At 44.8% G+C, this 14,026-nt stretch overlaps 1 long non-coding RNA gene across 1 annotated transcript; it reads left to right on the top strand.

Annotated features, from left to right (window-relative positions):
* The first annotated feature begins 268 nt into the window (after positions 1-268).
* On the top strand, positions 269-2,864 carry LOC132516160 (uncharacterized). Its single transcript, XR_009539273.1, has 2 exons — positions 269-483; positions 2,731-2,864. It is a non-coding gene; the product is annotated as an uncharacterized LOC132516160 (long non-coding RNA).
* The last annotated feature ends 11,162 nt before the right edge of the window (positions 2,865-14,026 follow it).

Raw genomic sequence — 14,026 nt, 5'->3', positions numbered from 1 at the left:
GGAGCGGCTGGGCCCGTGAGCCATGGCCGCTGAGCCTGCGCATCCGGAGCCTGTGCTCCGCAGCGGGAGAGGCCACAACAGTGAGAGGCCCGCGTACCGCAAAAAAAAAAAAGAAAGAAAAGGAAGAGGGGGCGGGGAGAACAAATCGGGCAGGGGGAGACAGAGATGAAGAGAGAAAAATCAGAGACGGAGCTCCAACAAAGACCCGGAGACTACAGCCAGAGGCAGAGAGAGGGTGACAGGCGGCGGGCGGGCAGGCGGAGGGCCGCCGCGAACCGGAGCCCAGCGGCGGAATCCCACCAGCGCGGCCGAACCGGGCGGCGGCGGCGGCGGCGGCGGCAATGCTCCCGAGCGCAGCACTTCCGGCCGCGGGCCCTCGGCAGCCTGCAGTGGGACATAGCCGGCGGAAGGTCATGGCTGGGCCGGGGCGCTTTCCTGGCGTGGGGGTGGAGGACCTGGGAGTGCTGACCTTTAACTTCCCAGGTCAGACCACCCCGCGCGGCCTCTGACGCAGGGAACCCACCCGGTGCTAGCCCGCCCGCGGGGACTTGTCCTCTGGCGTGACCTTTTAAGTCCCTCCCCTCCTTTAAGGTTCAAAGTCCCTCCTTTCCCCCAGCCCAGAGGTTCTCCAACTTGAGCGCATCGCAGTCACCGTGAGGCTTTGTTCATTAATTTAATCGAACGATTTAATTAAGTCCGTTGTTTAATTGTTGTTGAACCCATTGTTGCCCGCTCACCCCACCCTACTGTTTCTGATTCAGTGGGTTTCGGGTGGGGCCTAAGACTATGCATGTCTAATAAGTTCCCCGGTGATGCTGAGGCCTCTGTTCCAAGGCTTGAGAACCACTGCCCTGTATGGGACAATTGTCTCCCTCATTTTCCTCCTTAGTCCAGAGTACCTCGTTCAGTCTCCCACTGAGCCTGCAACCCTTGACAGCTAAAGAAACAGGCAGGGGAGAGGGGATCTGCATTTGGGCAAAGGCAGGAGGGAACCGGGGAATCCCAACTCCCAGCCCAAGAGGCTGGCCCACAGCATCAGCTGTCTCTAGGGAGACATATGCGTGGGATCCAGAACAGGGCAGAGCCCTGAGTAGTAAAAGCTTGAGTGGAAAGCAAGGTTAATCAAATCCCGCCCCAGGAAAAGGAGAAAGAAAGTCCTTTTCTTCAGGAGAGGAGAGAGTGCATGGAGGATGCCTATCCATCAGCCAATCGTGCCCCAAGCAGTGCCACTGACACTCACTTATTCCAAAAAATGTTAGTTGAGCAGCTACTCTATGCCAGGCACTGTCTGGGTATTGGGGATAATGGAGGAAATAAAACTGAGGTCATTGTCTTTAGGGAGAATGCTTTCTGGTAGGGAGATTAACAATAAACATAGTAAAGAGTAAATTATTGAGTATGTTAGAAGGTAATAAATGTGATGAAAAAAAGAAAAACAAAACAAGAGTAAGGTAAGGGAGTGCCAGTGGGTGCAATTTTAAACAAGATGATCAAGGTAGGCCTTGTGGGGAAGGTGACAGTTGAACCAAGAGTTAAGGTAGTTAGCCATGTGATAGCTGAGAGGAGAACTTTTCGGTAAGGGGAACAGCCGGCGCAAAGGTCCTGAGGCAGGAGCATGCCTGTGTGTTTGAGGCCCCACGAAGAGGTCAGTGTAACTGGGGTGGAGGTGCGGTGCAGGAAGAGCTGAGTTGGAGATGAGGGCAGAGAGGTAAGGGGCAGGCAGGAAGATATTATAGGGCTGGGTGGGCCATTCATAGGGGCTTGACTTTTACCCCAAGATGTTCCTCCATTTTTCTTTACTTTTTTGCCCTGACTGTTCTTGCCTCTTCCATCTACAATACCGGGTCTAAGAATAGTGTTAATCTGGCTCACAGCTGGAGCTGGTTCTGAGAAAGAGACAACTTTCAGTAAGTCAGTCAGCCCCACCTTCTCAGATTGGGGGCTTACAAAGTTTGTAGTAATAGAAAGTTAGAAAGAGTAATTAGATAGAAGGATAGAAGGTTAGCAGTTCACGTTTGCCTCAGCGTCCTCAGCATTCTCTTCTCCCATCATTCTCCACGCCTCCTCCAGGTTCTAGTTTCCCTGATGCCCCTGCTCCCTGACTCTCCCCAGCCTTCTACATCAGCATTGTCCAATCAAAATATAACATGAGCTGCACATGTAATTTTAAATTTTCTAGTGCCCACATTAAAGAAATAAAAAGAAATAGACAAAATTAATTTTAATAATAGATTTGATTTAACCCAATATAACCAAAATAGCATCATGTCAACATGTAATCAGTACAAAAATTAATGAGATGTTTTACTTTATTTTTTCCTATGCTCAGTCTTTGAAATCCAGAATGTTTTTTATACTTATATCACAGCTCACTTCAGCCTAGCCTCATTTCAAGTAGTCTAAAGCTTCATGTGGCTAGTGGCTACTTGGACATCACCACCCAGACTACACTCCTGATCTTCCCTGGCCTTCCCCTCCTCAACATAACTCCTCCTGTTTCCAGAACAAGCTGACACTTCCTTCAGGAAGCCTTCATTGATTTCTTCACTTCCCTCATTGGTCTGTGAGAATTAAATGAGTTAAACTCTATGAATATAGAGTACTTAGAATAATTCCTGGCACAAAGTAAATTCAATTGAGCTTTTAGCTATCATTATTATACCACTTACTGCAACTGTATGTAATACACTGATTGTTGTATAACTCTTATTTCCTGTTTTCCTCTCCCAGCTACACTGAAAGCTCCATGAGAAGAAAATGGCTGCCTTTTTCACTGCTCTACCCTCAGGACCTTGTGTCTGGCACAAGTAGATGAACAGTCAATATAAATGTATTGAATGAATGAATAAATGAATAAGAAAATATGCTTGGAGTTATGATTAACTATTTTAATTCTAACATTACAGTAGATAATCATAATCCTGGACGACATGATATCAGGTTCCATTTTTACAGAAGTTCAGACAGTAGGTACTAAAGAGAAATGAAGTCTGGTTTCAAAAATGAAAAAAAAAAAAAAAAAAGCAGGGTGGTGTGGTGAAAGGGTCCAGACTCTGAATTCAGACAGACCTGGGTCTGAAGTTCCGTTACCTCACTCACTACTTGTATGACTTTGGAGAGGTTAGTTAATTTCCCTGTGCCACAGTTTCCCCATCTGTAAAATGGGGATGTGAGCACTTCTTTACATTATGTACCTACATGCATAGTTAGTTTGTAAGTGGCAAGAACACAGGTTCCAATCTCAGCCCAGCTACACTTTGGCATGTTATTTACCCCTCTGTGCAGCAATACCTGGGTGTAAGTGTTTGTGTGTGTATTGTTAGTATTTAATGAGATACGATACTATACATACAAAGGTTTGATACACATTAGATGCCCACATTAGGGTCTTTAGTTTTTCTTTCATTTCCCACCAGAGGCATGGGATCTTTCTATTCTCCTTCTCCTTTTCTTCATCAAAGGAGAAAAGGTCAAGCAGTTTATTTACTATTTTGGGGAAATTTCACCATCCTGCCTAGTAGGTAGTGTGAAACAGGTTCAAGTTAAGAAAAGGCCCTTTGTCAAAACTGTAAAACATGCCACTTTAGTCTCCCTGCCCTTTTGCCTCTTTCTTCAGCCTCCCTACTTCCAGAAAGTCCTTCTTTTGTACCATTTTGATTCCTGGCATTTTCTTCTCTCTCTGGCTCCCAGAGACAAAAGTAATTCCCACCCACAGTGAATTTTGCTGCGTGTTGAAGAGGAATTCCAGGCACCTAGAAATGGTTGCTACTCATTCCTCAGCATTCTCAAAGCTCTCTCTAGCTCTGCTACAGTGCTTTTTCCATTACTTCCTAATGTCTGTTGAATGCATTCTCCCCCACCAGACCCCTGAACGGTACGGGCAGATACAGCCACGTCTCTCAGGATCCCAGCCCTTAGCAATCAGCTAGACACATAGTAGGTGCTGGACGAACGTGTGCTGAACACATACGTGCACGCATGATGTCTGAGTGACTGTTTCTCATTACCTCCCCTCGGAAATGCCCAGAAGACTGATTGTTGTGTGCAGTGAGAGCTGTAACAGGAGGAGGTTGGCTGCTTGTTTAGAAATGAAATGGAACACGCCGCAAAGCTCAGCTCCACCGTCTGCTTTCCTTTGGTGTCCTCTGGGGACGAAGGGGAGGAGGGAGGGGGTGGGGAGCCCAGGAGGGCTGATAAGGTGCCCTCTTCAGCACTGAGTCAGCAACACCCAGCCCTGTGGACAGAGGAAGATCCCGCTTTCGGGGGCTGAGTCACATGAATAACTGGAATAGTTGTTGTTTGGATCATAATGAATTCCCAGAACCTTTCCCGGCCAACCAGCAGGCACTTGCTCTCTCCCTACCCTAAGAGCTTTTCAGCTTTGTGACTTAGCAGAAAGGAGCAGCCAGGCCTGGGGTTCTGAAGCGGAAGGGCAGCAGGGGAGTGGGGTACAAGCATCCTTGCCATTCCCATCAGCCGGCACTGCAGGTTGTTTCTGGACCTTTTTGTGTTTCCAAGAAGGTGTAGAAGGAGGTTGGCATTGCGGGCACAAGTCCTGCACAGTCCACACAGCTGTTGTGTCAACTGGGTAAGGTGTGGACCAGAGGCCCTGGCACCTCTCAGTAAGCCGTTAGGGTGTCAGTGGATACTAAATGCCTCAGGAGTCCAGACAGGTTATCCTCTGCTGAAATGTCATTAGAGGTCTGTGTACCTTGGATGAAACAAGATATCTATCTGCAGCCCTAGAAGAAAGTGTATGGGGGAGGGGAGAGGTCGGCACCCCAGGCATTGTGGGATTGGTGCACAGGTCCACAGGGTGTATCTTCTCAGCTGCAAGTCCCGAGACCAGCAGCTCCCAGAAACGCCTGTTCTGAGTGTCACAGAAGCTCTCAGGGAATGCCTCATCCAAAATATCGGCCGAGTTCAAAGCTATGTCTCAGTGTTTCCTTCCTGAGAGCATCCAAAGAAGATCTCAGGCTTCCAAAATTTTTCTCTACCTTCTTTGATACCATAACTACTGTGAAAGTCCCACTTAGGCCAGCAAACTGCCCCTAATGCTGTACCACTCATGCTTATGCTTGTGCAAGGGCAGTGGTTCTCAGACTTGAGCATACATCAGAAGCCCTGGAAGACTCATGAACACAGAGTTCTGGACTCCACCCTCGGAGTTTCTGGTTCACTAGGTCTTGGGTGGGCCTGGGAAGAGGCCTTCCTAACAAGCTCCCCAGAAATGCTGAGGCTGCTGGTCCAGTATCACACTTTGAGAATCACTGCCCTAAGGCAGAGTTCTGAAATGTATTTTTAGGTCAAAAACCCATTTGAGAATCCTTGATAACCCATTTGATAAGACTTGTCACCACTTCCCCGAAAAACAATACACAAATGCTGAAAAACTTTGATTACAACTTCAGCGTTCATTAGATTTGCAGAAATTCATCCATGAATGTCTAGGTTAAAAGAACTCCTGCTTCAGGGTCCAAACCAGAATTAACAAGTAAAATGCAGATTAATACAGTACAGGAAAGCAGCTTTCATGACTAAAAGCAGAGGCGTTTCTTAGCAAATTGGTTGAGTATTCGTTTTCTAAAACTAGACAACCTGGTTTCAAATCTGGCTCTGACATTTGCTGGCTGTACTTCAGTTTCCTCATCTGCAGATGTGGGTTGATAACTGAACCTATTTCACAGGGTTTTGTAGGGATTGAATGAGTTCATACATGCCAAATGGGTAGAATAGAGCCTGGCACATAGTATACATGCAATAATTGTTCCCAATTATTTCAGCTCAGTTGAGTCCTACTGATTCCGTACTTCCTGACATATTCCAAGTTCCTCTTCCCCAGCCCAACATCCATTATGACTATATAATATGCTTCCTCTAACACTTTAGTGCACATGTACATTCACGAATCTGTGGAAGACACTGCTGGTTATTCTCCCAATATCAGCTCTCATCTTCTATAGTACAAGTCCATTTTCCAAACTTCCCTGTAGATAGGGTACTGAATGAAAATTAAGTTCTACCAATAGACGCACTTGAATGAGATTTGAAAAGTAAAAATGAAACAAAGGAAATCCTGCTGTTTTAGATCTCTTCTGCTAGCAAGCCCAGTTGTGGAGACATGAAGTTTTTCTGCATTGTATTACAGTAACTCATCAACAGTTTTACAACTTTCAAGAGTCAGTTTCAACAGTATCAATAACAGCTTCCTGCAGCTGCCTTTCTGATTCCCTAGATAAAAATATGGGACTTGTTCTAGTTCTAGAAGCTAGAACTCATGATTCAATTTGGGTCCTCCTGCTGTTCACCTTTCTGACGGGGCAGAGGTAGCAGGTCTCTCTGGAAATTATCCCGGAGCCTGCACTCCTCCAGCCCTTGCAATGATCCTATGAGCCTCTAATCCCCATGTTGAAAGCCTTTCTGCTCAAAATACCGAGACTGGCTTCCATTTCTTGAATTGAACACTGAATAATAAAGTCTATTTCCCTGGCCCTGTTAAGAGCTATTAGGCTAAGATCATGTCTCATTCATCTTTGTATCCTTCATGTCCAAAATTGTCAAGAGAGGCTTCTGGAAAATGAACCCCTTAAAGAAGTGGGTGGAGCCACTAACCTAAGTTAAAAAGGGGCTCGACTGCCAGTGGACTGAGGCAGGTCATTTATTTGTATTCACCAAATGACCTTTGAGGGCAGAGCTGCTATCAGACCAACCAATGAACAACACACTACCATCACCAAAATAACAAAAGGCAGGGGTTGAATGAATAGCTGAAACAGCAGTGCCAGCTTTGAAACAGGAAGGTGCAGACCTTCCTTGCTCCTCACTGGGGGGCAGTTCTCTCCTCTGCAGATGCCCCCGGCCCCTCAGGAGCCCAGGGAGATGTCAGGAGATAATAAAGGGGAAGAGACTGTGGGTAGTTCCAACAGCCGGGCTTATGAATATGCACCAGGAAAACTGCAAAGAATCGAGAAAAGAATAAGTACTGCTGGGCACAACCCCAAGGTCTGAGGCCCAACATGGCTGGAGACCAGAGGGGTTGCCTGTGTGGGGTACAGGTGCGTGGAATGAGGGACATAGTGCAAAAACCTAAGACGCGTACAGTGACAAATCCACGCACTTTGGAAATCCGACTGACTCATGATCCAGTCCCAGGTCCGTTGCTAATCTCTGTGTGACCTGAGACAAATTCTTCCAGCTGCATGAGCTTCTGCCCCTCACTCCTAAACTGAAGATTATAATCCTTATCCCAGGGGATTAGCACCCCAGCAGAGGGAGCACCTGGCGCACAGCCCTCCCCAAGACCCTTCAGATCCTCAATCTCTGCACATCCCTCAAACCCAGTGTGGTATTCTTTCTAGTGTTAACACTTTGCCTTATAAAATAACTGATTTAGTGTTTTGTTTTCTAATGATGGTGCCTGAAGGTAAGTCACTGAGCTTTGTGTGAAGGGCAATTTCTCAATCCACTCATTTTGTCTGAAAATGCTTAAGGCAGGAAGTAAGATTCCCGGAAGTTTTTAAGTGCAGAAAGGATGGAAGGTAGGAGGGAGCTGTTCCAAGAAGATTGCTCCTGCCAGCTGGGGAGAGAGTGCAGGACTTGGCTTTGCTGTCCCTGTGTAATCATGTTGTCCACGCTCATCAGTGGGGCTATTAGCATTTGAGTGTAAGCCAGTCTTCCTGTGGCATCCCGGAGGATGGCTGCCTCCTTCCATGTACACTTTGTAATCTACTGCAGGTTTATTTTGATGAATTTCTCTGCCAGAAAGAACAGAATGTTTCCACTTAGTGAGAGAGATGGCTATCTCAGATATCTCACCCGTCTTTTCACCAAGATATGTCGTATTTCCTTCGGGTAGAGAATGTCTCAAGTTCTTCAGGACAGGTCTAAGCCCTAAAACACTGGGAGGACTGTTTATCCTTGTAATGAGTCTGTGATGTTCCATGGGCTCCTTGGCATCTTCTATGAAGCCTGTTGTTGGGTTTGCGGACTGAAAAAAATGCACAACCTAAAAGTTGAGAATTATGTTTTATTTGGAGGGCTAAACTGAGGACTTAAGCCCAGGACACAGCTTCTAAGATAGCTCTGAGAAACTGCTCGGAAGAGGCAAGGGAGGAGCTGGGATATATAGGAGTTTTTGCAACAAAGACCAGGGAGTCGGAACATCAAAAGATTACTGTTAATTAAAGAAAGCCAGATATCTCAAGTTAAGGAATTCAGCGCTTTTCTATGTATGGGAAGATGCAAGAGTTTGGGCTCACTGAAATCGTTCCTTTGATGTGCACATCAGCTATGTGCAGCCAGTATCCTGTGTTTTCCCACCCTGAGTCTCCTCAGGGTGCATCATGGGGGTTGGCTGTAGTGACTGAGGACTTGGCAGTGGGCAGCCCATTTGTCTCCATCCTGAGTTCCCTCAGGGCTCACCATCCGCGTGGCTGTAGTGGCTTGATGGCTGCAACATCCTTTACTTGAAACGGCAAGCAACATTTTTTTATTGACAGGTTCATCCACGACAGGTAGGACTAAGGGAATTAGCCTCATAGAAATTGAAGTACCTCCCAGCAGTGAAGACACATATACAGAACCTCAGGAACATCAACCATAGGGAAACTTGGAGAGATGGCCCTGATACCCCTTTGGAAGTAGAAATCAGAATTAGGAAGAAAACTACCATTACTGGGCACCCATTATGTTCACAGCGTTGTGGCAGGGGATTTTGTAGCTCTCGCAGACTGGGCATGAAACAGTTAAGCTGTCAAATTCTAAGCTTCAGCAGCCAGTGGGAATATTTGATGTTACTGCACAGGAAGCTTATCCTAGACTGAATAATTCCTCCACAGGAGGGGAGCCTTTTTGTAGGTTGAACCCTGTCTGGAAGGTGCTCTTTTCTTGTCAAAGAGCCAGGGGCAATAGCTATCATCCTGTTCTCCAGCTCCTGCCCCTCCCCAGCCAAGAAAGTGGTGCAGGCAACTCAGCGCCAACAGAGAAACACACAAAGCTCCAGGCAGAGATCCCCAGAGCTCCTACTGTACTCTGTGCACAATGGAAGAAAACAGACCTCCTTATCCGCTGTTGATGACCACCTGCATCTTTAAGCCCCTGCAGACCGAGAGACTGGGAATCCTCTACCATCGCTTTAAAAAATTACCAAGTGGAAGTGACCATTGTTTTGTCTACCTGAGCAGGATATAGACGAGGAACTCAGAAAGGGATGAGAACAATGTAAAAACAGGATGACTAAGAAGAGCCTCTAGATCAGAGGGCTCCCAGATCCCTGGTGAGAGACTAATACAATAAAATGTATTGGGGTGTGATAGTATTGGGGTGTGTTAGGTGTATGTGTATGAGAAACCTGTTTTGCAAAGTGTGTGTATTATACATACAGAAGGGAAGAAAAGATTAAATAATGAAATAATAAACAAGATGCCATTCCAGATATTATTCTATGTGAATATCTGGCATTGAGGGTATTCTAATAATTCTTACAATTAAAATTCTCATAAGAAGCTTTCTTTTCAGGACTTGACATTAACAAGGGTTATTCTCATTATTTTATGCCACTTGTTTAAAAAGAGTGCTTCAGTTATTCCTCATAGAAACACTGGGAAATAGTTCCCTATATCCATTTTATAGACAAATGAACTAAGGTGCAGGGGTGTTAACTGAGTTGCCAAAGCAACATAATTTATCAAGTAATAGAGCTAAACTGCAAGTCCAAATATACCTGATTATTTACAAACCTGTGCCCTATTTACTAAACCATGCCCTCGTCACCCCCATCTGTGTCCTAATCTGTGGCATGTCCTCTTAGACAAAAAGGAAGCCAACTCCAGGGGGAAGAACTAGGACAAATAATTTTTTTTAATTAAAGAATCCAATAAAAATAAAAGGAAGAACATATTTGTCAAAATAAGCCTTTTGACAAAGGAGTATACATGGCAAATAAGCACATGCTTAACATCATTAGTCATTAGGGAAACACGAGTAAAACCCACAATAAAACACCACTACTTGACAGCTAGAATGACTAAGATTAAAAAGAATGATCATATCAAGTGTTGGTGAGGATAAAGAGCAGCTGGAACTCTCAAACATTGCCGGTGAGAATGTAAAATAGTACAACCACTTTGGAAAACTGTTAGATAGTGTCTTAAAAAGTTCAACGTACACCTCCCATACAACCCAGCCATTACACTCCTAGATATTTATTTACATAAAAGTGTGTGTCCACACAAAGACCTGTACATGAATATTCAATGTAGTTATATTTGCACTGATGTGCACACTGTTATACATAGCAGCGTCCATACAAAGAACAAGGTATTGATATACTCTAAGTCACGGATCTCAAAATAATTATGCTGAGTGAACGAAGGAAGACAGAAAACGAATACGTACTATACGATTCCAATTACAATTCTAGAAAATGCGAACTGATCTATAGTGACAGGAAGCAGATCAGTGGTTACCTAGGGATGGGGGGAGCAGGAGAAGGGATAGATTACAAAGAGACATGAGGAGAATTGGGGGAGGGAGTAATGGATATACTCCTTATTTGAATTGTAGTGATTTTTCATGGGTGTAAACATATATCAAAACTCATCAATTTGTACTCGTTGTTGTATGTCAATTGTACCTGAAAAATATCAGTAGAGATAGGCTGCCAAGAAGATACAGCAGTAAGAAATAGGAGAAAATGAAAGCAAAATCAAGCAAGGGAAGTAACCTAAAAATAAGTGCAATGTAATAGTTAAGAACCCAAGCCATAGACTCAGCTCTCAGCAAGACACTTAACTACTTCTGTAAAATGCAGATGATAATAGTATGTACCTCACAGGGTAGTTGGGACAATGAAATGAGTCATACACATATAGCCCTAGACCAGTGCCTGGCACTTAATAATGATTCAATAAGCACTAGTTATTATTATTGCAGAAATCATTGTTTTTCATCTAAAGTCAACCCTTTTCCATTGGAAAAATCTTAAAGTCCCATTCAGCTGATAAATCCAGAAATAAAACCAGGGGCCAGTGATTTCCAAACTCAAGTTTTCTGTTGAAGGTCGATTCCTCCTCTTGAACATGGCTCACTGTGGCTCCTTGAGATTTTGCAAGTCAAGTGCTAAATAGTGTATTTAACTGCCCAATACACTCACTATCCAAGCATCAGGGAAATAAAGGATAACAAGACTCCCTTAGTGAGGGTGAGGGGAAGCAACAAGATACTGAGTCACTGGGATAGAGCATCACCTGGATTCTGTTGCACTCTCATGGATATATATTTGTACCTTGGCCAATTATTCTAGCTGCCTTGGGTTCTACAACCAGAAGGACTTCCTTTGGCCAGTGTTAATCAGTACCAGAACTGAGAGGAGAATTGAGGAGCATTCCATCATAAGGCACTGTACCACCTTGGTAGTTCATTTCTGTTTGAGTCATGAACGTGGATCAAGGGTTGCTTTCAGGGTTGAACAAGCACAGGTCTCTGTTTCCTAGGCTCGAGTCTTTCTTACAGCACAACTCTTTTAAGTCCTTTCTTAGCCAAGCCTGTTGATTGCATTGGGTTAGAGGAGGGAGGAGGCAAGGGAGACTCAGTTTGCCAGTACCACCCAATACCAGAAATCTTGCCCAAATTTTACTTTTGAATTTGGACCTCACATTTGTAGCATTGGTTTCTTAATATCAATCTTGGGGACTCTGCACGTCTCCCTAAATCTTGGATTATTGGCTTCTGCCTCCAAGTTTGAAGAATAATAGGCTGGAGTAGTGAGGAAAGGCTCATTTTTTTCTGCCATGTAGCTCCTGTCTCAACTTCACTACCCATCCAAATGTGCATTTCCAACTTTCCCAGGCGGGAATGCACAGGAGAGCTGCTCAGAAGCAATCTGGGGTCATCAGGCTTCTCAGATTCTGCTGGATCCTCCCAGATATACAGTATCCTAACTGATGCACCAACAATTAGCCCATATTCTTAAGGCACTTGTTTATCTGATTCAACAGATTCAAATTCCTAACTACAGGTAGAAAGAAATTAATTCTTTGAACAGGGCTGTAAATCCACCCAGCTATTCTCTGTCAGCTATCAGACGGGCCAAAATCAGTAACTTACTTGAAGACGTAGCCAGAGGTGGCAATATTTTGACATTTTTCTACCAGGTTCCTAAAGTTCCTATTTTGTGGACAACACTCTGAGTTCTAGCAGAAAATTGATAATCTTTTAACCAACTGATTTTCTACCACCTAACAAGGATTGCTGGTATCTCAGCCCCGTATGGCAGAGTCCTCACAACTCCCTACTCTATCCTGACTCAGCCAGTTTTATATTAGGGGATCTGTCAGTGGCAACATTCCTGCATTAGTCAGGATTCTTTTGCTTAGAAGTGACAAAAACCCGTCTCAAATGAGCTTGGGCAAAGGGATAACTTATTGGAAGGATGTGGGAGATCCCATACAATTGAAGGGGAAAAGGCTAAGACTTCTGAGGGTAGTGACTTAGCCAGCTTTTGTCACTGTTGTAGGCCCAATACCTGGAATAGAGTCTGTTGAATGTTAAATGAATAAAAGACCAAACTACAGTAAGGGCAAGGTTGCTACTTGGCCTTGGTAATAACTAAAACAGCACTTCATGCCCCAGGAAGAGAGAGGAGATGGGACTTTATAATAACCAGCTTTGGGTTGTCTCCCCAGTCCATCTATTGTCAGAACTTCCCTGCTTCCGTCATCTACATGGTGTCCAGGGATCATCCTCAGGAAGCCAAACTCATACTCTGTGATCCTTCCTCCTGGTCAGTGTTGAGTGTTGCAGCATTGGCCACAGGATTGGAGTGTGGCCAATCACATCTGCTCTGCAAAAAACTTTATTTGGGCCTGAGATTCAGTCTCTTTTTGGGTGGTTGAATTGGTTACATACAAATGTAGATACTGATGGAGGCTGTTATTCAAAGTGACAGAGAGAAGGTTGAGGGAGAGAGGAAGAGAAGGAAGAAGAAGGAGAAGAAGAGGAGGAGGGGGAGGGGAGAAGAAAGGAAGAAGAAGAAGAAGAGGAAAAAGAGGAAGAAGAGAAGAAGAAGGAGGGGGAGGGGAGGGGAGAAGAAAAGAAGAAGAAGAGGAAGAAGAGGAAGAGGAAGAAGAGAAGGAGAAGAAGGAGGGGGGAGGGGAGGGCGAGGATAAGAGGGGAGGGGAAGGGAAGAACAAGAAAAGGAGGAAGAGAAGAGAAACGAGAAGAGAGAAGAGCAGATAGCATTAGAGAGAAACAGAGTGCCAAATGCTTTTGAGGTCCTGGTCCTATTCCACTGCCAGGCTCGGCTGAATCCCTGTACTTGGGTTCCGAGAGATGTCTTTTATTCCTATAACAATTTCCCCTCATTCACAGAAGCTAGCTCAAGTTCTTTTCTGACGCTTTCAACCAACAGATACCTCCCACCAATAAAAATATGGACATTGAGAATTCAGAAGGATACAGATTTGCCTGTTAGTGAGAGAACAGACGAGCGCCATGGCCTTTACTACTCCCTCACTCCTGAAAAGAAATTATTCTGGCTGCAGATAACAGAATACAACTAATAAAAGCTTAAGAAACAAAGGCATTTTGTTATTGAACTAAACTAGGAGAGGGGAGGCAGGCCACTGACAGGTTTTTTGCAAGCCCCAGCAGTGTCACCAAGCACCTAGCCATCCTCAGCTTACTGGTTTTCTACCTTTATGTTTTCGGTCATAAAAGGCTACCACATAGCTGGGCATCTTGAGCAAAATCCAGTGGCAAACCCAAAGGGACTATGCTTGCCCCATTGTGTGACAGGTCTGATATCATGTTCCTGGCCCACCATCAGCCTCCTTCAGGGCCCATCCTGTAAGCAGCTGTGATATTAAGAGAAGATGCCATGGTGGAGGTGAAAGTCTGGCACTGGAATCTAAGCCCTTGTTTTTTCTTCTCACTATTTTATGTTGGAAGAGTCACTGAAGCTTTCTGTCTCAATTTCCTCATTTTTTTTTTTTTTTTTTTTTTTTTTTACGGTACGCGGGCCTCTCAC

This window comes from Lagenorhynchus albirostris, chromosome 2 (genome assembly GCF_949774975.1).
Source record: "Lagenorhynchus albirostris chromosome 2, mLagAlb1.1, whole genome shotgun sequence".
Taxonomy (NCBI): domain Eukaryota; kingdom Metazoa; phylum Chordata; class Mammalia; order Artiodactyla; family Delphinidae; genus Lagenorhynchus; species Lagenorhynchus albirostris.
Note: the sequence above shows the minus strand (reverse complement) of the source record. Positions and strands in the feature narration are given on the sequence as shown.